Here is a 24,832-nt window from a genome sequence, read left to right as displayed (position 1 = left end):
TTAGAGGAAAATCTGAATGAAATGGGATATGGTGTGTAATATATGGTCCCCTCCAGCAGCAAACATGTTGGATAACATTACCCTTTTCTATTTCATGCTGAATGTGGTCAAGGAGACATCCTACTCGCATAGATGTGGACCCATCAAGCTGTTAGAGGAGACTGTATTTGAGATCCAGAAACCTCATGATATATTCCAAGGGGCATTCTTTTGGGTCTAGTGGGATTGGAGAATCCCTGCTTTCCCATGTATGAAATAATCACATCTGTGGCTGATGCTCACTTTTAGTGATGTCCAGACCAGCTTCAATGTGACTGCTGTCAGAGTGCATGCATATTCTAGAATTTAGAATTCTGTTGATTATTTTAAATAATTGATATGAAAAGACTTGACTATATAAGATATTCATTTGTACTATCATATTTGCCTTCTTTGGGATTAATACATATCTCTTGTTACTCTTTTGTCCCCATATTAGCTTAGTAGTAATACCTTTTCCTAATTTATTGGCTATCTCCATTTATCCAAATCTTTTACTTCTTGATTTTCTATGTTTTAAACCTCACAAGATACTCATCATCATTATTTTTTACAGTCAATATTTATATTCATCAACATATTCATTCTTTCCATTCTTATACCTTTCTTCCTGAATTTCAGTATTTTTCTTTGGGATAATTTTTCTTCAGCTTGAACAGCTCACTCTTGTGTGTGTGTGTGTGTGTGTATGTGTATGTAGGTGTTGTATATGTGTGTATGTGTAAACTGAAAACATCTTTATTTCATTTTCATATATAAGGAATGTTTTTATTTTTATTGGCTCCTGAATAATAATTTGGTAGTTATTTTTTTTTTTACAAAGCATTTCAAAGATTCTATTCCTTTCTGATTCCCATTAGCTTCTATTAAGAGGCTATAGTCTATAAAGTTTCTCTTCATTGAGAGTAATGCATCTTTTTTCTTTTGCTGTTTAAAATTCCTCCCTCCCTTCTGTTCATCCATTTTAGTGTGATCTAAATGTGTTTCTGTTGAATTTATCCTACTCATACTTCCTGAGTTGATTTTTTTTTTCAGTTTTGGAAAATTCTTGGCCATTGTCTCTTTAAATATTGCTTTTTCCTCATTCTCTCCCTGCTCCCCACACAACGACAGCCCTGACATTTTTTCATGGTGTCTTATTTGTCTCTTATTCTTGGTCCTGTTTGTCATTCCTTTTTTTCCCCATTGTATTTTAATTTTAGTTTCTAATGACCAGTGTTCCAGTTTACTAATTCTGTTTTATTCTGTATCAATTCCACAAATGTGTTTATTCAAGTTTTCCCATTAGTTATAGTATTTTTCAATTCTAGAACATCTACTGTGTACTTTATTAGTGACTCCAGCAATCGGAAAAGATTCTCCTATCATCTTTTCCCCTATTTTCTGCACATAGCACTCACTTATTTTAGATTTCTCATCTTCTTTAAAGTCCAATATCCCATTTGTCTGCACTCTGTTTCTATCGTCTGTTTTTATTTTATTGGACTTTAGTGAAATATGCTGTTCTTTGTTAGTTTTTTTTTTTTAAGTTAAATGCCCCTTAGTACCCATAAAATAACTGTCATGGCTCCATATAATGCTATATTCCTCCAGAGCTAATTACTCTTTCCTCTGCTAAGTGAAGTGAGCTAAGATAGTGGCAAGAAAAAACGTTAGTTCAAGATAGTCTCTAGTCATAGGGTCCGCAAGAGTTGAGGGTGGTTGTGTGATGACTGGGGGTCCAGGAGCAAAAGAATGTGAGGAACCAAATTTGATCGCCAGAATTTGGGCTGAGGCCACATGGTATTCTGTGATGCTGCCGCCTGGGCTGGGTAGCACAGAGGAATGAACTCGTTTGAAAGGTGATGTGAGCAAGAGTTCACTTCTATATGTGTGAATTTAAGGTGTCTCTGTGCCATCCGAGCAGAGGCAATGCTAGTTGTTTTCTATATGAGCCCGTATCAACTTGCAACGAGTTGTGTTTTGCTCCCCAAAGTTGCTTAGCTCTTTCAGTCTTGCTTCTGAGAAAGGGTAAATAGCGCAACAATTAAAAGTTACTGTATTTTAGCAAGCAGGTTTTTCTTCAATTAGTGCAATCTGGCTCCATGCCCTCATTTTAATGTTTATAGAGAAATCTGTTAACTACTACCATCTGTGTCCTCACAGGAAGGCACATAACTGTTGTTTGATTTAAAATAGTGTGGGTCTTACACTCCACATCTATTATCTTAGTTTGCAGTTCTTAAATTTGCCTTACCTGATGCTGAAAGCAATGTCTGTGTGCGATAAGCTTGGTCCAGCTATCCATGGGTACAGCGTAATCGCTCTTGGGTTATAGGGTTTCTTTGATGGACCAGCTTGTGTTCCAGTCATGCCCATACAACCTGTAAGTAACCTGAAGGCTTTTTCTTTGACATTTGTCTCTGCAGGAACAAACATGAAAACGCACCATGCATTTCAGCACATTTAACACAGTTGATGTATAAATAACAATCTACTTCATGCTGACTCCCGTTGATAGACTACTGCTTATAGTTTTAGAAACTTTAATGAAGAAAATAGTTCTCAATTCATTAAAATCAGTATACTTGATATTGAATATGTTTCAAATACTAAATTTCTTAGAGTTCAGCCTACTTCTGAACTAAGGATAGCATTCTGATTGAGGCTATTTATTCCTTGTGAAATGTACAATTGTCCCCCCACCCCCCCCCCAAAAAAGCTACTATTTCTTTCTTTCTTTTCTTTCTTTCTTCTTCTTCTTTTTATTTTATTTTTTTTGTACTTTCCATTTTCTTAGTGGTTCTTTTTGCCATTGTTATTCTTTTAGGAAAGGGCATGAAAGCAGAAATCCTGGTTACTTCTCCTTTCCAAGCTAATTTTTTTTTTCCTGTCTTTAAACCTTAAATTTCTCAGAATTTTTTAAAAGCTTAAATATCAGCCCCACAAAACCTCCTTCTTGAAGGCACAATGTATTAGAAACCTAAACCTCCTATTACTTACTACTGTATCCCCAGCCCTCATGGCAGTGCTGATCAGATCGTAGACACTCAATTTCTGAACCAGTGAGTAAATGCGCGAGTGTATCTACTGGTTTTTGATTGCTTGTTAATGAGGGAAAACTTCATACTCAAGTAGACCTCCCAGATCTGGGCCAACGAGTTCCACCAGCTTAAACTCAGTCTATTTTTAATCCAATTACTTGCAAAAGACAGGAGATGAATCTGTCTTCAAGTTTAGAGTGAAGAGTTCCTGTAGCATAAAGACAGTGACAGAGATTACAGGCTAGTTCAGGATAGCATTAATTCTGTTTGTTTTTTACTGCACATATAATCTAGGAAAAGAAACATGCTTGAGCCACCATCTGCATGGAAAATATGTTTTTCAGTTGTACTCTTGGCAGGTTACAGGCTTTCCTGGGGTTGACCAGAATCTCTGGGGTAGGGAATCATTTTCTGGGCGGCTAGGGCGAACCCTTCTCTGTCAATTTTGCTTCATATGTATTAAATTCTCAGTGAACTGTCAGCTAAGAAGTATTGCTTGGGATCAAAGGTGTGTGATAAAAAAAAAATTCTCTAAAATGTAGCCCAGTGCCCTTGACTGGGTTAATGGTCCAGACTCTATTCTTTGTCAGAGAAGGCATTCACAGGGATTAGTGAAAACTGCAGTAGCAAATCTGACAAGGAATGAAGGCCACAGTCAAAGTGTACAGGGAAATACTCAAAAGAGAAACTATGTTACTGTTGAGTTGAGAAACCTGTGCTCTGGGAAAAGCCAAGAAAAAAAAAAAAAAGTACTTTGAAAACCAAGGTCTTTTGATTTAAGCTTCTTGGTGTGGTTTGTAAACGATGCCTCCTTGATCACAGTATTAAAGGAAATAATAGTTAAAAATAAGAGTGTTTCAATATGATCAAGATCACACTTGACATGTCTGATTGACACACAGAATTAGCAAGTTATTTATTTAATACTGCCTACTACATACAACTGTAAATGATGGGTTCTGTTACATATTAACCAGAGTTGAATATAGAGAAAATGACATTTAATCTTTTGTTTCTTCTTTAGCTAAGCAAGCAGTACAGGGAAAATCTAATATTTAGTGCCAACAATATTTATAATACTATATTTACTGAAGGCTTAATATGTGCCAGGGACTATTCTCAGGTCATTACCCTCAGGGACTGATCTTCAGAGTAACTGGTGAGGTAAGTACTCTTATTTTAACCACTTCACAGATAAGCAAACTGAGGCAGAGCCAATAACTTGTCTAAAGATTTACAGCTATGCAAGTCAGAGTAGGGATTCCAATCCGATCTTGATGGTAGAGCTGAAACCCTCAAAAAGCAAGTTATTCATCTTTGGCATCCTTTTACCTCTTCTTGTGTGTGTGTGTGTGGGGGGGGATGTTAGCTTAAAACAATTATTGTGAGTCATTGATAAACACAAATAATTTTGAAAAGCTTCAAGCCATCAATTGAAAGACATGCTGCTATCTTTGCTAGAAAAATGGCCCCATAGCTGACGTATCAGCAAATGCGGATAGAGAGACTTACAACATTTGGATTTCTGCTTGTTTCTGGAACATGCACCTGTCAGATCTAAAGTCTATTATTAACTAGGGTCTATAAAAGATCCATTAATTTTGCCAGTGTTGATACTTCAGGGCTCAGCCTAAAGGATTATTTATTCAACTGCAGGCTGTTTATTATGGGGTCATTAATTGCCAATATTTATATATTATTCTGTTTGTTTGTTCCTGAAGCTAATTATAATTGTTAGCTATTTTAAATTATTTTCTAAGGAATACAAATTTATGTTTTAAAGAAATAGGTCCTTAAAAAAAAGTATCATTATATAACACTATAGCCTACAAGCCTGTTAAAACTTTTCTTGCAAGATAAATCTGTAACCTTAACTCTCCTACAGCTTTTCTTCCCATTCAGCAATCACAAAGACTTTGCAGTCACCCTTTGTGTGGGGTTGAAAATTGGAAAAATCTGGGCCATGAATGATTGAGGAGCTTTTATTGTTTTGTTTTGTTTTGGTCGCATCTCCTAGTCTTTTATGATTTCAGGATTTGTCCTGAAATATTTGGTCTTGACCAAATATTACCTCTTCTACATAGTCTAAGGACTACCTGTGCTTGATTATTTACCTCATTTGTGTCAACTTCCTCTCTGCAATAAGATACGTTGTTCTTAGTAGACCAGGATAGCAACAATGAAGACTGTGACAAAGATAAAAACCTTGATGGGCAGTGTTGAGTTAACTGAGAAGGACTGGTACAATGCTGCTCAACGTTTTACTGATGTATGATGATGCTGGGAGAAAGAATTCTGGAAATCATGTGACTTCAGTAGTGGAAGGTTCTATTGTTCCAGTAATATATTGTAACACAATTCAAATATAAGTTTTCCACAGATAATAAATATTTATTACTACTCACTAATTAGATATTTCATTGCTATGAAATAAATTAACATCAAATTAGCATATCTTCTGCATTTCCTTTGTCTTTACATTTGAACATTTTTGGATTGGAATATGTCTTGAAACTAAGGTGGATTTTTAATCTGGTACTTTATTTGTCCTTGGAAAGGTGTTATTAAATGTACTATGTCATAATTTGTATATCTCCAAATACTAAATTATTTGAAATTTGAAAGAAAACAAGAGGAAGAGGAAGGATGAATTATGTAGATGGAAATCAAAATATCTCTAACATACTGATTGATCTGCACTGGTGACTACATTTAAGAAGATATACTTGGCCCAGGGGCCATGCATGCTTTTCTCATATGGCAGCAAGAACACAAGTCTAGACTCTCCCAAGAACAAGATGATTTGAGAAAACAAAGACAGAACTTAGTTTCTTTTCTAGTTGCCTACTTAGTAGGCATTTCTGCTTCCTTGGAAAGAGATCAGCAATGTTTCACACTTTTCTCAACTGGGAGTGAAGTTTTCACTCTTCTTGGGAAACACTGAGAAGGTGGAAATCATTGTTCCTATCATTAGAATTGAGGAAAAGTAGTAGAATATACACAATATTGTTCATGAATAAGCCAAATTGGGATAAAGAGAAAGGAAAATAATTTTATTACATTTATTATAAAATGTCTTCAAACCTCTTCCTACTTTTACACCTGGAGTCATAGAGAAATGACTTTCTGCCATTTCCTTCAATCTGTAGTAGAAATGTTGAAAAAGTGTTTCTATCACCTTTCTATCATTTCCTTCTGGATGTGTTACTGGTACTGGCTTGACAATTCTTCATCGCATAGACTCATTGTACAGAATGGCACCTCATGTCAGGACAGGTTAGCACCCCTATAATTGTCTGAACCAAAAATACCCTCTTATTTCTTTCTCCCAGAGGTTTCATCTGGCACCCTTGAGAACCACTGAGTCCCATTATTTGCTCCTCTACTTGGGAGATGGACTGATTAACCCAGCGAGATGAGTGACAGCCTGGCATTCATTCACCATGGCTCTCTAATGGACAGAGCTGAATTGGTAAAATTCATTTTTTTTCATTAAAAAATTAAGAGGGCAGCCCGGGTGGCTCAGTGGTTTGACACCACCTTCGGTCCAGGGTGTGATCCTGGAGACCTGGGATCGAGTCCCACATCAGGCTCCCTGCATGGAGCCTGCTTCTCCCTCTGCCTCTGTCTCTGCCTCTCTCTGTCTCTCTCTCTGTGTCTCTCATGAGTAAATAAAATCTTAAATATAAATAAATAAATAAATAAATAAATAAATAAATAAATAAGATTTTTTAAAAAGCGGTTTTAGATTCACAATAAATATAAGGAAGGCACAGAGATTTTCTATATAGTCCCCTCCTTGACACATGCTTATCTTCCCTAATTGTCAACATCACCAAAGTAGTACATTTGTTACTAATGAACCTATGTTGACACATTATAATCACCCGAAGTCTGTAGTTTAAATTACTGGTCATCCTTGATGTTGAATATTCTATGGTTTTGGATAAATGTATAACATGTATCCATCATTATGGTATCATGCAGAGTATTTTCATAGCCCTAAAAAACTCTCTATTCTGCATCTGTTTATCCTTTCCCTCTCCCCAAACTCTGACAACCAATGATTTTTTTTTTGCTGTGTTCATAGTTTTGCCATTTTAGAATGTCATATAGTTGGAAATGTACAGTATAGCTTTCATTCACCTAGCAAAATAAATTTAAACTTCTTCCATGTTTTTTCATGACTTGATAGCTCATTTCCTTTTAGTGCCAACTAATATTCCATTATTTGGTTGCATAACAGTTTGTTTATACATTTACCTACTAAAGGGCATCTTGGCTGCTTCCAAGTTTTGGAAAATATGAATAAAGCTGCTATGGACATCTATGTGCAGATTTTTGTGCAGACATAGAATTTCAACACTTTTGGCTAAATTCTAAAGAGTGTGATGGATGAGTTGTATGGTAAGAATATACTTAGTTTTACAAGAAACCACTTAGTTTTACAAGTGGTAAAATCACTGGTGGTAAAATCTACAGTGATTTTACCACTCTGCCTTCTCACCAGCTAAAACTTTTCAGGCAGGATCTCTTTGTCTTTTTTTTCTTTTTTTTTCTTCTGCTGTGCTTTGTTGCAGTTGGCCAGCAACACCTCTGCCTGGGCTTATGCAGGTCCTATTGTTAGGCTTATGGAGGGAACACAGTTTTCCATTCTACTCTGTTATGAATCAGAGTCCACTCCTAAGAGCAATTGGGCACTCCCAATTATTAATGAGATGGGCACTTGGATCACATTTAGTAGCTTGCATCTGTTGCTTCTCTTCTAGTTAGGGCCAAGTAGATTGGAGGATGTTTTAGGTATCTGGATCCCCATAAATCTTAGAAAGTCTTCTTAAGTACTTGTGTGGGTCCTTATCTAAGGCTTCTGTCAATTCCTTGTGGGCTAGGATTATGTATTACTTTGTATCCTGAAACACTCTGTGCCTTTTTCATTGTAGGTACCTGATTTAGTCAACTGAATAATAGTAGCTCACAGGTACTGAGTGCTTACTATATGCCAGGTACTGGGATAAAGACTCCATATGAAGTAACTCATTTAAAACAATGTAAGAACTTTGTGAATACAGTTATATTTATTATGTTACTTTATAGATGAGGACACACAGGCTCAGAGTAATTAACTTGCTCAAGCTCATTCAGAGAAGTTAAGTGAGTTCCTCAGGATCATCCAGTTAGTAAACGGCACAGCCCATGTTTTAAAATTAGGCAATCTGGCTCCAGAGTGCAGACCATGAGATGATGCCTTCAGAGGACAAAATAAAATTGGAGATAGCAAAATAACACTTGAAAAGTACTCTCCATTTAGTTTTTTTAAAATGAATTTTTAGTAAAAAGTCATTCAATGAGTGGTTGGAGAGGTCTTGAGAGATAATTTAGTAGTTATTTTCAAAATGAGTCTTTTGGACCTCCTCAGGAATCCTGCTGTGTGTGTTTGTGTGTACGTGTGTGTGGGTGTGTGTGTGTGCATGTGTAGGGGGTCCATTAGAAGACAAGAGCAGAATGGGGTGCTCTGGGCCATGACCTTATTTTAATTAGTTCTACATAATGCACTCCTGTGTGTGATTCCAATTAAAGAAAAGGCTCGGATACTAAACGGAGGTGTTTAAAAACTCAACAGAACAACACCCAAATTGCCTAGAGGGATTTCAATTCTATTTGTTTACAGACTTTTTAAGGTGAATATTTTAATTATTCACTCTGTTAAGTATACAAAGAGAATGAAAAGCACTGTGTTACTTCTTTAATAGCTATATAACTAAAAATTAAAAAAAAAATTCAGATGGATCCTTTTCCTAGGAAGCTAATAGGCAATCTACTCAATTTGTCAATGGCATAGAAATACAACAAATCCCAAATACAGAAAGTGTTTTCAAAGGAAGGCAGTTAAGATGCCAGATATTAGCAGGGAAGGTGTGTTTTGTAGTGGCTACAAATTACAGTTCTGCTTTATCTTCCATGCCTTAAATACTTAAGCCATAAAATCAGGTTATGTCCTTGCTAGTTCCTTCAGCTTCCATAGATCAGAGCTTATATTCACATATTTTCTTTGCATCTATGACCACTTCAAGGTTCTTCTCCCTTCATGTGCTTTGACTCATGTTGTTTAGTCCCCTTCAATAGAAAAGCCATAACTTTTGGTCCATTATATTGACCACTTCTGTTTTTGTAATGTGGTTGAATGTAATATGGGGGTAATGACCATCTTTTTAGATCTTGAATTCATAGGCTCATAACAAATAAAAGTCAGGCCTTCAAGGTCAAATGAATGGTTACCTAGATGCTATGAGAGAATTATAAGGAAACGTCTGGAGGAAAGGAGGCACTATTTAATAGCTGGATAGGTTTCGTTTCAGAACAGATAAGATTTCAGAACAGATTTTTTGTTTTACTTGAACAGGCTGAAAAAGATGAAAAGGATAGAGAGTAAATTACTTAAAGTTTAGAAACAAGATAAGCATCAACAAACAGATATGAATGTACACTATTCTCAGTATTAGCTGAGCCCAAAAGTTCTGAAGTATTCACTTAATTTATGTTAATTGCAAATCATCACAAAATAGAGTTGACAGCTTCATTTCACCTTTAAATTTTCCGTTCAAATCCACTTGTGTATGGGAAAATAAATTAGACATAGATTGTTGCCTCTGCCTTGGGATTTTTTTTTTAGATTAATTATATATTTATTTATTTGAGAGAGAAAGAGAGAGAGAGCATGAGCAGGGGAGGGGGAAGGGCAGAGGGAGAAGCATACTCCCTGCTGAGCAGGCTGGATCCCAGGACCCTGAGATCAGGACCTGAGCTGAAGGCAGATGCTTAACTGACTGAGCCACCCAGGCGTCCCTCTGCCCTGGGATTTAAAGAAATGGCTTAATTGAGTACCTAACCAACCACTTAAAGAGAATTATTCTTGGAAGAATGAGCTCTGAGAGATATTTGAAAAAATATGTTGTTTTTTGTTTTATAGTCCAATAATTTTATAGCTGTTTAATTTGACACTTGTATATGTGTGTATATACTAAATTTCAGCAAATTATGTTAAGCAAAGAATTAATAGTTTCAGGCTGTAGGAACCATTCTTTATCCATCCCAGTAGTTGATTGCTTAATAAATAATACTGGGAGTGTGGGTTGGGGTTGATACATTAAAATCATCAAGAATAAAAGAATAATTATGAACACGATTTTCTCATAGCTCAGGGAGATTATGTCCAAATTAACTTTTTGGTTGAAAGCAAAAGGTCAGCAGAGGTAGAACTGGTTAAAACGATATTTTTCAAAGTTTCAAAGTTTCTTTTCTTTAAAAAGAAAAACTTTGTCTTATATATGCATACCAGTGTAGGTTTTACCTTTCTGGCAGTGTATAGTTTGTCTGGAAATTGAGTTATGACTAAAGGTAAAAACCATTTTGCTACTTTCAAATCAGCCAGCATCAGACGATGACTAGTAATTGAGCAAGAAAGGTCATTCCTATGTCCATCTTATTTTGTGATGAAATAATTTTCAAGCCATCTATTCTTGGGAATATTTATGTGGAGGAAATGAAGAACTCTGAGATTTATGTAGAAAGTTTAGAATCCATCCAGAGCACATCCATAAGCCTCAGAGTATATCAGACAGATATCAGGTACCCCAGGAGGAAGGCAGACCAGAAACACCCCAAAAGGAAGTGTTCCAGACAGTACATCTCCCCTTAATACCTGACTGTGTTCTTATGTATCTAATCTTTGACAATTTTGTTCAATAGGGAATTCTTAATCATCATAAATTAACTGGTATAATCACACTATTAATGATAATCCAGCCAGAATTCTGATCCTAAATAAAAACTGAGCCAATTTAGAGAATAGAAACTCTCCTAAAATACGAAAACATGATGAAGGCTGAAGTAAAGGATTCCTATTTTTCCCAAGGGCCAGAAAAACAGGAAAAGACAAGTTCAGACAACTGAAACTTTTCTTCTGGAGCTAATTTGTGTTCATTATCTCATGTTTTATGGTCAGCAGTTTGGACTAGGGGTTGACAAACACCACTTACCCAAAGCACTTGGCTATGTCAGCTGAAACTGAGGTTGCTTGAGAGATTTTGGATTTGGTTATGCTTTGAATCCACATTTGGCCAATGTTGAAATGCCAGGAGGGAGCGCAGCTGTTAGTGAGACCAGTTTCACTGGTGCATCCGGCAGGCTCCTAAGCTGTGTTTTTATGACAGGGCCTGGATTTAATTTTCTTGGTTTGACGAAATCTGACTGTCTTTGGCAGAGCAATCTGTCCATTTGACATATTTTGGCCTCAGCAGAATATGAAGAACAGGTAATGCACCAAGGGAATTGACAGTTTTAGAATGCTTCAGTAAGAACTGATCTTACATCAAAATGTGCAGCATTCTGGGAAAGAGGATTGGAAGGCCCATTATTTTATACTTGATCAGAGAACATAGTTGGTGATCAAGGTGAGTTCTCAGCTCCCACTGGTTCACATGTTGGTGGGAAAGGAGCCCAGGAGCACACAGAAAAATGAGTCAGGGTTCTTCACAAATACTGTACATCAAATCTAGAAATTCTCTATTAACATCAATCATTTCTTCACTCTGAAAATCTAAGAAGCCAAATGGCCTCAAGAAAGAGTATTGTCAGCCTTTGCACAGGGATAATTGCTTATGAATTTATCTCACAAAGTGTTTTGCCAAAGAGCATACAAATAAAATATGAATCGTGAGTAGATTGTTTTTAATTTTGGAGATGAATTTTAAGATTCAGCATTCCTATGTGTTTTGATTCATTTTCTCATAGTGTCTAGACTCTGTTGAATTATGCAAGAAAGCTTATAATTCTCATTCCCATAATGGGCTCAAGAAAAATGCATCACTTGAACAAGTGATACTAGACTACAGGGGTTGATTAGCTTTGAACTAGCATGCCTGTGCTAGAAATGATTAAAAAGAATTGTGTTCACCAGCACCTCAAGATGTGAAGTGAAAACTAAAATAAGAACAACCCCATTCTCACTTGCTATTGCCCCTAGTAAGATTTTCTAATTGTTCTTGTATATATGACATCAAGATGTAAATTATTTATGCCTAGTGTCCCTTTCCATATGATTTACTGTTTTGACTCTTAAAATTCTATGTCATAGGTATGCTTGCTTTTCTAAAAGCTGTACAATGAATAAAAGTAGCCAGTTGATTTAATTGCAGAAGACCCCAAATGTCAGAGGTGTGTGCCCTTTGGCTAAATACCAAGGCAGCTCCTATTGTGATGAGGAATGCAGTGGGGGAAAGAAGGGTCAATTGGATGGTGACACTTCCTTGTGCTGGCTCTGGATGCAGGTTGAGAGGTTACCAGACTGCCTCCTACTGTCACTAGACTCAGTTCAGCTTACACCTTCTCTGGGAATTCAATTGGAGGGATTTGAACACACAACACACTTTAAAGATTATTCCTGTTGTTAAAAAGTTCCAGGAATAGGGTAATCATTAGAAGATTTCAGACATAATTCATAATCTATCTCATTCTTTCTCTTTTCCCTAGATGTTTATTTTGTTTTATTTTTAACTTTTTAATTCCAGTTAACATACAGTGTTATATTAGTTATGTTAGGTTTACAGTATAGTGATTTAACACTTCCGTACATCACCTGGTGCTCCTCACAAGTGCACTCCTTAGTCTCCATCACCTTTTTCATCCATCCCCCTACTCACCTCCCTCTGGTAACTATCAGCTTGCTCTCTAGTTAAGATCCTGTTTTTGATTTGTCTCTCCCTTTTTTCCTCTTTGCTCTTTTATTAAATTCTACTATGAGTGAAATTATATGGTATTTGTCTTTCTCTGATTTATTTCATTTAGCATTGTATTCTCTAGCTCCCATCCATGTCATTGAAAATGGCAGAGCTTCATTCTTTTTTATGACTGAATAATATTTCAAATTATACTACATCTTCTTTACCCATTCATTAATCAATGGATACTTGGGCTGCTTCCATATCTTGGCTATTGTAGATAATGCTGCAATTAACATAAGAGTGTTTATATCCCTTTGAATTAGTGTTTTTTTAAATATTTTATTTATTTATTTGTTCATGAGAGACAGAGACAGAGGCAGAGACACAGGCAGAAGGAGAAGCAGGCTCCATTCAGGGAGCCCGATGTGGGACTCGATCCAGGGTCTCCAGGATGACACCCTGGGCTGAAGGCATGGGCTAAACCTCTGAGCCACCCAGAGATCTCCTGAATTAGTGTTTATATATATATTTTTTTTTTGGGGGGGTGAGGGTAAATATAGTAGTGCAATTGCTGGATCAAAGGTAGTTCTTTTTTTAACTTTTTGAAGAAACTTCATACTATTTCCCACAGTGGCTATACCAGTTTGCATTCCCATGAACAGTGCATGAGTGTTCATTTTCCTCCACATCCTTACCAATACCTATTGCTTCTTCTGTTGTTGATGGCCTTTGTTTTGTTGAGATATGTTCCCTCTAAACTTAGTTTGTTGAGGGTTTTTATAATGAATGGATGTTGTACTTTGTCAGATGCTTTTTTTTTTTACATATATTGAAATGAACATATAGTTCTTATCCTTTCTTTTATTGATGTGATGCATCACATTGATTGATTTGCAGATATTGAACCACCCTTGCAACCCAGGAAAAAATCCTACTTGATCGTGGTGAATGATTTTTTAATGTATTTTGGATTCAGTTTGCTAATATTCTGTTGAGGATTTTTTACATCTGTAGTCATCAGGGATGATTTTATTTGTCTTTAAATCATTCCCTGGATATACCGGGATGCGCAGTGCTGTGAGCTGGGATCTTGGACAGAGATGTTTCAGATAAGATGCTTTATTTGTCCTTTGTAACCCACAATTCCCAAATCCTTAGTGACTTATCAATAGGTAGCCTTATAAAACTCCTGGGTAAGAGAAGAATAAAGACTGTTTTTTTCTGAAAGAACAAAAGTGCTGCCAAACCCAAGAGGCTTTGTAAAAATTATGGGGAATAAGAGCTAAGATGGCCCTTAGAAATGATTCTTTTGTTCAGATGATAAACCAGAGGCCCAGGGAGGTAGAATGAATCACCTGGGATTAATCAGATAAATTGTGGAAGAGATCTTTTTGTCTCAGACCAGTGCTTTTAACAAGTTTCAAGGTGGGTGGTGTGGAGGGTATGGAGCAAGAGTGAGGTATACTAGTTGTTTTGCAGCAAAACAAAATGGGGATATGATGTCAGAGGCCATCTCTATTGACCTATGTCTCAATCCTGTACCAGCCATATGCAAGTTTGATGAGCTGGTGTGTGTTCATGCACACGTGTGTGGGTTTATATTAAAAAAAAATATTTCTAAGGGCAGGTACCTAGGATTTCCTTTTGGGGTATTATCAATTAATTACTTTATTTTGGGAATCTGTCTCAAATTTCTTAATCTTATGCAAGTTATAGTATGGAAGACTCTTGAATGTTCTTCTGAGATCAGCCAGTTGTGCCAATCTTAGAAACCTAGCACATAATAAAATTGTGTTGCCTTCAGTGATTATTGCTATTTTTCCATTAAATTTCACAAGTTTCTTTGAAATTTGGAAAAGAACATTGAACTCACTGGTCTGGTCTCTGATACATTGGCCCCCATTTTTGGCTATAGAACATTTTAATTTTTTCTCCAATGTTTTCTTGAACTCCTTGAAGTGCCCTGAAAGCAGCTCAAGGGTCTTAACAACAGGGATCTGAGCACAGTGGTGGGGTGGATTCTGTGGGCTGATCTGTCTACATTCTACCAGACAAACAGCTCCACAGGAGACTTGGAGGAATCAAAGGAGGAAACTTGAGGCAGTGTCCATGTGGGAAAAGGTAGCTCTTACAACCATGTGTTAGAGATACTCGGTTCTTCCAGAATGCTCTGGTTAGAGGTTCAAGTATTAAATTTTTGAGTGGTGACCAAATTGGTTTTCTTGCTGTGCCAGAGATTCTATAAGCTATTTGGTACCCTATAAAACAATTTCAGTTTGTATTGATCTGGTCGGGCTGCCATTAACAAAACCATAGACCAGGTGGCTTAAAGAACAGAACTTTATTTATTCACAGTTCTAAAGGCTAGAAGTCTAGGATCAAGGTCCAATAGGGTCAGTTTCTGGTGAGAACTCTTTCTGGCTTGCAGGTGACTGCCTTCTTGCTGGGGCCTCATGTGACAGAGAGAAAGCAAGCTGTCTGGTGTCTCTTCTTAGAATGACAATCCTATTGGATCAGGACCCTACTCTCATGATTTTATTTCTGTAAAGGCCCATCTCCAAGTATGGTCACATTGGGAGTTAGCACCGTAACATATGATTTTGGAGGTCATACAGTTCAATCCATAGTGCAGTCTACATGGACTCAATTTCAAGGCTGGGATCATGACCTGAATCATGACCTGACTGAAGGTAGATGCTTAACTGACTGAGCCACCCAGGTGTCCCCCCCCCCCCCCCCATAGCACCATTTAATCTTTTAGAATGGATTCTAGTTTAGGCAGTGAAGAACCTTCACCAAAATGCATAAGGTAAATTTCTGTTTTAAAAGTTGAATTTAGAAGAACCAGATGCTACTATATAATCTTGCCACATTTGATCTTGAATCTTTACTATCAATGTTAAATCTACTAAATATCCCTTAACAGTAAGTATGGGAACAAAAAAGAAATTGAAGATTCCTGTTGTTTCTCCTTTTTGTCTGTTAATGTATTATTTCAAATTTTTAATAAAAATTATTGTGGTGTAATTTACATACAACAAAAATAATACACTAATTTACAAAATACAGTGTAATAAGTTTGACTAATGTGTGTATATATATATATATATATATATGTAACTACTGTCATGTATTAGATATAGAACATTTCCATCACTCCAAAATGTGTCCTTATGTCCTTTCCCAGTGATAAGTAAGTTTTAAATTTAAGGTATAGATTTCCCATAACTCACCCTAGACAATCCTTGGTCTAATTTCTATCACCCCTAGTTTAGTTTTGCCTCTTCTAGAACTTCATATAAATGTAATCTTATAGTATGAATCTTTTATTCTGACTTCTTTCACTTAAATATTTTTGAGGCTTATCCATATTGTGGAATCCAGAAATAATCCATTTCTGTTTTATTTTTTGAGAAGCATTCCATTGTTGGCCATAGCTTGTTTATCTGCTGACCTATTGATGGATAGTTGAGCTATTTCCAGTTTTTGGCCATAATAAATAAAACTGTTGTGATCATTCAAATACAAGTCTTTTTGTAGACGTAAGTTTTAATTTCTCTTGTATAAATACCTTAGGGTAGAATTGGGTCATAATGTAAGTTTATGTATAGCTTTATAAGAAATTGCCGAATGTTTTCCAAAGTGATTGTACCCTGTTCCCTTCCCAGCAGCAAAACTAAGAGATAGTGATCCATGTCTTCACCACAACCTGCTCTGCCAGTCGTATTCTTTTAGCCATTTGTGTGGGTATGTAGTAATCTTAGTGTACTTTGTGTTTTCTTTGTGGCTAAGGCTGATAATCTTAAGATTTGCTTATTTCATGTTTCCTCTAGTTCCATATCTAGCCTAAAATCCTTCTCTCTCTACTTTCCAGTCCTTATGTTTTTCCTTTATTCTGGCTTTAGTGTGTTTTACACGATGCTCATGTTCTTTCATAAATGTCCATGGTTATGTGCAAATCTTGCATCTATTATTCATAACTTCTTGAATTTAAGCATATTAGAAAGATCCTCAACATGTCACGTTGATTTCTGAAAGTACCTCTTTGTTTTCTTCCTCATGGTACAGATTACAGTAAAAGTCAGAATTCCTTGTCTTGTACAATCATCATAGAAGTCCTTGCTTTTTCTATTATTTTGAAAAATGCCTTGTAAATGTATAAAGTAGAGACTGGACCAAACTCATAATTTTGATTCTTTCAACCATTTATTTATAAATTCAACAACAACAAAAAACCAACCTGCCTCTTACTCGTTTTGTGCTAGGCATCTTCCTAGGCAAAAGTGATACAGCAAAGAAAAAAGCAAACATACAGGGTTGGGGGCAGATTCTAGATACCATATAACCTAGATATTTTCTATTAGGGGTTTTTTTTTGTTTTTTTTGTTTTTTTTTTTTGCAATTTAATTAACTAGGGTTTGATTGCTTGAACATAATTCCTGAGCACTTGCATATGCATGACACTGCAGGGAAATAAAAGGAATGAATAAATTCAATGGATTTTTAGTCTTATATGGCGAATAGTTACTAGTTGAGTAAAAATGACATATTGGGAATAGCACTAGGTGCTAGGAATACCCTTGTCAGGAAAACAAAGCATGGTCCTGGTCTTCATCTAGATGTGACAAGGGGAGGCACACATTATTAAAATGTTCAGACATGGAATGTAACAAGAAGATCCAGTATGGTAGGTGGCATGTGCTGTTCAGGGAGGACCTTGCAGAGGAAGTAAAATCTGAGACAATTAAACCTAAGAAGGAATCAACCACATGGAAAGGAAAGAACATTAAGGCCCTCATTTAGAGGAAGCATGTTTGAGAAGCTGATAAAGGTTACCATGGCTGGAGTTGGAGAAGAAAACACGCACACATTAGTTTTGCTCTTCAGTGCACTGCAATCTGGCTTTTGCCTGTGATTATCTATTGCAATTGCTCCTGCCAAGGTCTACAATGATCTCCTAGCTGTGAAATCTAATGGGTCCTTTTAATTCTTCATACTCCTTGGGTTCTTTCCATTGCTTACTACTCCCTCCAATATGCAACTTCTATCTTGAATTTAGGATGCCACAACTGATTATTCTTTTACTCCTACTTCTCCTTCTCAGTCTACTCTTGTGCATGATGTGTGAGTCTTCCCGGATTTTGGCTGCTGTCAATCTGTTTGGTGCTCTGCTTGTCCCTATTTAGTCTTATGTGATGTCACAATTTGTGATGTCTGCCCAACAGGAAAGCTCTGTGATATGCTTCAGTAATTGCAGTGGCTGACATGAGTCTCCAAGATTTTAGAAGTAATTGTATATCCAAGTTTCAGTTACGTATAATTTTTTCCCTCTATTTTAAGTTTTTCACTTAAGTAGACTTTGAAAATCAAAGCTTTATTCTTTATTTTTTTCCTGAAGATTTTATTATTCATGAAAGACAAAGAGAGAGAGAGAGAGAGAGAGAGAGAGAGGCAGAGACACAGGCAGAGGGAGAAGCAGGCTCCATGCAGGGAGCCTGATGTTAGACTGGATCCTGGGACTCCAGGATCATGCCCTGGGCCGACGGCAGACGCTAAACCACTGAGCCACCCAGAGATTCCCTTAAAGCTTTATTCCTATTGTTTGCTTACAATGTACCAAGGCGCTGTATTAGATACTATGGAAAACTCCAAAGTTTTCTGCTGTAATTGTGCTTCGAATTTAGCCTACAGGCCTTCTTTTCCTGGAAACCTTTCCTGAACCTTGAAACTTTGCTAGGTACTCTCATTATGAGGCATTATGGTAGCATGTACTTTCCTTTTGCATGTTTTGTATCACACCAGAAGCATCAGTTTACTTTTATCTTCCTTTCCAAGTTGTAAACCCCCTCCTTTATACATATCCACAATGCCCAATCCAGCGCCTGCCATCTGTGTATTTGGCAGGTACCTAATATACACAAATTCTATATTTCCAAATTTGCCTAACCCCTACAATTTATTTGTAATAACAAAATCAATAATCCTGGTGCTTTTGCATCATTTACAGACTTGTAAGGAGTAGTGAATAATTTGAGTCACCTGATACGTATGTTCCCATCTGAGGTTGGACAAGGAAATACTCTGCCTTCTTGTTTTCACTCTCACGCTAAACAATTGTTCTTCTTACAGGCTATGTAGTATCTTTTTTTGTTGTTGTTGTTGCATTTTTGTGCTTTTTATTGGGACTTTATTGCTTAAAGTGTCCCTCAAATATAGTTCTGAAGTACTGTCTAGTTTTCCTAAGTGCCTGTGATGTGCCTTATGGAGAAAATAATGTGACATGATATTCATTCAGGCATGAAATTTTAGTATTGCTGGATGTGAATTAAGTTAAACATTAATGAATTAAAAATATATATTAAGGTATTTTCAAACAGAAACACATACAAAACAAGGTTATATATTGATCAAAATGTTGACAACAATGTTGTGACCAAGGGCTTACTGGAATTGACCCTGTATTTCCCCTAGGAGTTCAGTATTCACTCATTCAGTGTTCGCAGTGACTTAGTAGAACAAATATAGCTAAAGCAAATAATGAGAATCAACTGTGTAGGTATCCTACAAAAAGGCAATGAGAGAAATAAATAATATGAAAAATTGTTCAAAGGAGGGAGAGATAGTATCTTTTATAAGATATCAGAATATATTTCATAGGGGAGTTGCTATTCATGATAATCCTTAAAGTATAGAATTTGTACAGGTAGAGCTGGATCTAAGAGAATTCTAATAGAAGGTAAGAAAACAAAGTCAGGTTTGAGAGTGTCCAGGAACTTCCAGGTAGTTTAGCTCAAGCATAGAGTACAGATGAAGTGGTTAGTGCCATATTGTGTGGCATCTCATGTGGGAAGAGGTAAATATTTGTGGTTTATTTAGCAGTCATTACTTATTTAGTATTCATCCTATGTTCTTTTTTTTTAAGTTCATTCATTCATTCATTCATTAGACACACAGAGAGAGGCAGAGACACAGGCAGAGGGAGAAGCAGGCTCCATGCTAGGAGCCCGATGTGACCTCTCAATCCCAGAACTCCAGGATCACATCCTGAGCCGAAGGCAGACACTCAACCACTGAACCACCCAGGCATCCCTAAGCCTATGTTTTTAAAATAATGCCTTACAATAATAATAATAATAATAATAATAATAATAATAATAATGCCTTACATCCTCTCCTAACTTTCTAGTAGAATATCAATTAAGATAAAAATAAAAGCCAAAATTCATGATAACACACAAAGTAAGTCTAATGATCAACACTGTGAGAAGGGATTTCCAGCAAGTAAAAGACCAATAGAGCAGACCACAGCCTGGAAACAAGAGCAGCATTGCTGGTCCTGACTCAGAAGTTTGAGGTCTTTAAATGGGCAATCATCTCTTCTATGTCTTGCTCTTGGACCAGCCAGAACACCGTTCCTTCTTCCTTTAGAAACACTAATATGCTATAGTCTCAGAAAACAAGTGGGGAAAAAGGAAAGCAGGTATGGGAATGGCATGATCGCATTACAATATATGCCGTGTTGGGTGTTTTTCTGCCTTAGATGCTGAAAATTGACCTAAGGGTCAGGCACATAAACAGTCAGGCTTTTATAACACCGGTGTGAATGGGCAGCAGGCAGGGACAGATGAAAATCCTAATGGGGGTATTCACATGGAGAGGACAGCCATGGAGGTACTATAAACTCAGAAGTGAATACAGCGGGATGGGGAAATGATGCCTGAAACTAACTTCCTTCACTCCATCTGAGCTCCTGTCCCTTTATAAATCTATCTAGAAGGCAAAGAAAAAATTTGACTAGTCTGCATGGATCTGTTTCCCAGACATAGAGGACAATAGAGACTAGTAGAGAATGGATCTGAAATCACTAATGGGGACAACATGCACACACATATTATATAGATGCCATAATATATCTAAACCATCAAGTTTCTTAAAATACATTGCATGGTATAATGTGCAGTATAATTGAGCTTAGACTTTGTTAGGCCAGTAGTCCAGATTTCTCTTAATGGCTATTACTAATTGCTGAAATTGATTATTAAGATTGGTTAATTTAATTCCCTTTAGATTTAAGAGAATGGTTAAATATATGTCTTCAATAGTATAAGGCTAAGACTGCCTAAAGGTAAAATACTTGGTTGGCTCTTTGAATATATTAGTTCTGTATTCCTTTGGTCCTGGATAAGAGAATGACACATTCTGGAAACTATCCTGAGTGAGGAAATTACCAAGTGAAACTGTTCTAATGCTAAATCAGGAGACTTCCTGTTATACCTTCCCCTGGTACATAAAAAGCTTGGAAGTCATCACAACAGAGGGATAACATTAGCAGAGAAGTGGAAACTCAAATAACTAAAAGAAAGTCCAAGAAATGAAAAATATAGTAACAGAAATGAAGAATGCCTTTAATGGGTTTATCAGCAAATAAAATTCACCTGCGGAAAAAATTAGTGAGCTGAATACACATTAGTAGAAACATTCTAAACTGAAATGTGAAGAGAAAAAGAATAATAATAAAAACCCCAGAATATCCAAGAATTGTGGGACAACTGCAAAAGATATAACATACATCTAATTAGATTATCAGAGAGAGAAAAGAAGAAGAGATCAGAAGAAATATTTAATGATGGTGAGAATTTCCCAGAATTAGAGATATCAAATCACAAATCTGGTTAGCTCAGAGAATACCCAGAAGGATAAATATAAAAACAAATCTATACACAGAGTTATCATATTCAAAATGCAGGAAACAAAGAAGCCCAGATACTGAGAATATTTACAGCCAGAAAGCAGTATAAGTAGTTCTTCAGGAAGAAGAAAATGACAGGTCAGAAGCTTGAATCTACATAAAGAAAGGAAGAGCACTGGAGAAGGAGCAAGACAAGGTAAAACATCTTTTACTTTTCATATTGTCAGTTGATCTAAAGGATTATAGCCCTTAAAGTAATAATAATAACAATAATACTGTATCAAGTGATTATAGCATATGGTCAAGTAAAATAAATGATACAGTATTAGTCTACTCTGGCTGCTTGCTATAAATAAAATACCAGCTATTGGATGGCTTAAACAACAGACATTTATATCTCACAGTTCTGGAAGCTAGGAGGTTTAAGACGAAGATACTGGCCTATTTGATCCATAGTGAAGGTCCTCTTCCTGCATTAAAGAAGACTGCTTTCTTTCTGTGTCTTCAACAAGACAGACAGAGAGAGAGAGAGAGCTCCATTTTTTTCTTTTCTTCTTCTTCCCATCATAAAATCATGCCCCACCCTCGTGACTACTTTTAAGTTTAATTGCCACCCAAAGGCCCTATCTCTAAATCCCATCACATTGGAGGTGAGGGATTCAACATATGAATTTGTGCAAGGGTGGGGGTGGGGGGATGGGGGCACAATTCAGTTCATATAGCAATATCATAAGGAATACAAGGGAATTATTAGAAATACTGTTTTAAGCTACTTGAAGTAGTATAGTGCCATTTGAAGGTGAAACTGGCTTAATATGTACATTACATTAAGAAATCCATGACAATTTTTTTAAAAAGAGGCATAATTGATATGCTAGCAGAGGTGGTAAAATAGTAGCACATAAAATGCTTAATTAAAATAAGACAAGACAAAAAAGAGTAAACAAAAAGGAACAAAACACAAATGCAAGGGATAGAATAATCACAAACATTTTAGATATTAATCCAATTATATCAGTAATCACTTTAAATATGAATGGTCTAACTACACTAATATAAAAAAGAGAGATTATCAGAATAATTAAAAAAAAAAAAAAAAAGAGAGAGAGAGACCTGAGACTCCTGGGTGGCTCAGCGGTTGAGTGTCTGCCTTTGGCTCAGGTCCTGATCCCAGGGTCCTGGGATTGAGTCCCACATTGGACTCCCTGCATGAAGCCTGCTTCTCCCTCTGCCTGTGTCTCTGCCTCTCTCTCCGTGTCTCTCATGAATAAATAAATAAAAATCTTTTTTTTTTTAAAAGACCCAACTATATATTGTCTGCTTGAATCCCACTTAAATATGAAACTCATGAAAAGTAAAAGAAAGCAGAAAGTTGTACGATGCCAACATCTAATGCTATGTGTATGGCAGAAGTATAAGAAAAGAGTCAGAGACACCTGGGTGGCTCAGTTGGATAAGCGTTGGACTCCTGATTTCAACTCAGGTCATGATCTCAGGGTGATGAGATTGAGTCCCACAGAGGGCTCTGCACTCATTGGGGAGCCTACTTGAGCTTCTCTCTCTCCTCCTCCTTTTGCCCCCGCACACCCCTACTCTCCCTCCCTCTCTCTCTCTCTCTAAAATAAACATATATTTTTTTAAAGAAAGAAATGGAGTCAGATTTACATGCCATTGCTTTTATAATTAGAAAATCCAGAGAATCCAGCATTCACCAAAATTTCTTTTTTTTTTTTCATTCACCAAAATTCTGATGTTGAGAGGAAATAGAATAATTGCCAGTTTTAGCATTAATTAAATTTTAGGGATGGTAATTTCATTACTGCACATAAAAAAACAAGCATCAAAATACATTAGATTAATGTTTCAGAGTTATCCACAATTCACATTCAGTAATATCTTAGATCATAATAAAAGAAGAATAAAAGAAGACTAATGTGACAAGCAGAGGAAAAAAATCCTAAATAGGTTGACTACATGATTTCTTCCTCTTTGCTTTTTTAAACGTGGCTTTATGAGTTGTGAGACCCTACCCTTTAGAATTAGTGACTTCATTTGGATATCAAAAGTAAAGTCACTCTATATGATAAGGAATTACAAAGACATTTATTCTGACTCTCAGAGAAGTATAGTTGGAGAACATTCCAACAGCTGACATGATGTTCTTTCTTACGACACTCCTCTGATTATTATTTCAGAGTGCCACCCACAGATTACTCTTCTCTTTGTCTTGTCAAGAAATAATGTTGAAAATATGAAAGGTTGCTAAGTGCTTTTGTGAAAATAACAAGGCAAAATACACTATTTAAAAATTTTTCCATGCCAAAAAACAAAAGAGCACATCATGTCATGTCTCTCCATTTATAATCTTACAATGCACATTGTACTGAAATGTATTTTATTGAAAGGACTCCTTCGTTTAGAGGAAGTAGTGCACATGTTTTCCACCTTGACTTTAATACACACATAATTTCCTTCAAGTGACATTTTAAGGGCTTAGAATATATTTTCTTACATGCCACACTGAATTTTGGAAAACTGTTTAATCAAGCTGTAACTACATTGTGTATAAAAGCTCATTGAGTTTAGAGGAAGGCTAATTACTTTGTAGCTATTTATAAATTTCTCATTGAGATGAGCCTCATATCCTCCATAAGAACATTAAAGAACATTTCAGGTATCTGACATTATGATTTTTTCTGTGCATGTATTGTTAATACAAAAAGATCCAGAAGACACTCCTGAATCCTTGTGCTCTGTAAGTAAATAACTATGATTGCACCAAGAAATTCAGCCTGTCATATATATATATCTTCTGTTATTAAAGTCATCACTATTGCTATATAGCACCTTAATTCTAGCCTGTTATGGATGTTGTTGACCAAGTAGTACTAGGTAAATAGAACTTGGCTTGCAGAAAGTCCGACAATAACCAGAGAAATTTCTCTTTGCTTCCCTCTTCTAGGGAAAACACAAATAAGTACACAAGTTGGAATTCTGCATAGTGCTATTTATTTTAAATGTCCACCAGGAGGCTTCCATAGGCAACTTTGTTTCATTTCATTTCTGGGGTACGTGACCTACATCTACACTATAAACATTCCTAGGGTCTCCAGGGCCAAAACCGTTATATGAAAACGGTGTGTTATTCAGTTGGTGATTTTATGAGAGAGCAGCATCTGTACACTTACAAACACCGACAAAGGTTAAAAGCAAGTAAGAAGGGAGCCGCAAGTCTAGAGCTAATCATGGTTTGCACCAACAGGGAATTGATCATCTCTGCTGAGGTTGTGCTGGAACTAAGTTTGCTGACTCTGTTACTAGAATTCAATGCTACTGCCCTGTCTTCTGCTTGAGGCATGAAC

At 36.4% G+C, this 24,832-nt stretch overlaps 1 long non-coding RNA gene across 4 annotated transcripts in view; it reads left to right on the top strand.

Moving 5' to 3' along the window:
- The window catches only part of LOC144283977 (uncharacterized), a 139,090-nt gene that overhangs the window by 84,831 nt on the left and 29,427 nt on the right, over positions 1–24,832 (top strand). The window contains exon 5 of one of the 4 annotated variants that reach the window (XR_013352458.1): positions 15,210–15,492. The exons of 2 other annotated variants lie outside the window; for them this stretch is intronic. This is a non-coding gene — a long non-coding RNA (uncharacterized LOC144283977). Of the gene's footprint in view, positions 1–6,394; positions 6,521–15,209; positions 15,493–24,832 lie in introns of those variants that run through there. One more of the 4 variants, XR_013352457.1, reaches the window with a different exon arrangement.

This window comes from Canis aureus, chromosome 15 (genome assembly GCF_053574225.1).
Source record: "Canis aureus isolate CA01 chromosome 15, VMU_Caureus_v.1.0, whole genome shotgun sequence".
NCBI classification, from domain to species: domain Eukaryota; kingdom Metazoa; phylum Chordata; class Mammalia; order Carnivora; family Canidae; genus Canis; species Canis aureus.
The sequence above is the reverse complement of the archived record's forward strand: the minus strand, read 5'-3'. Positions and strand labels throughout refer to the sequence as shown.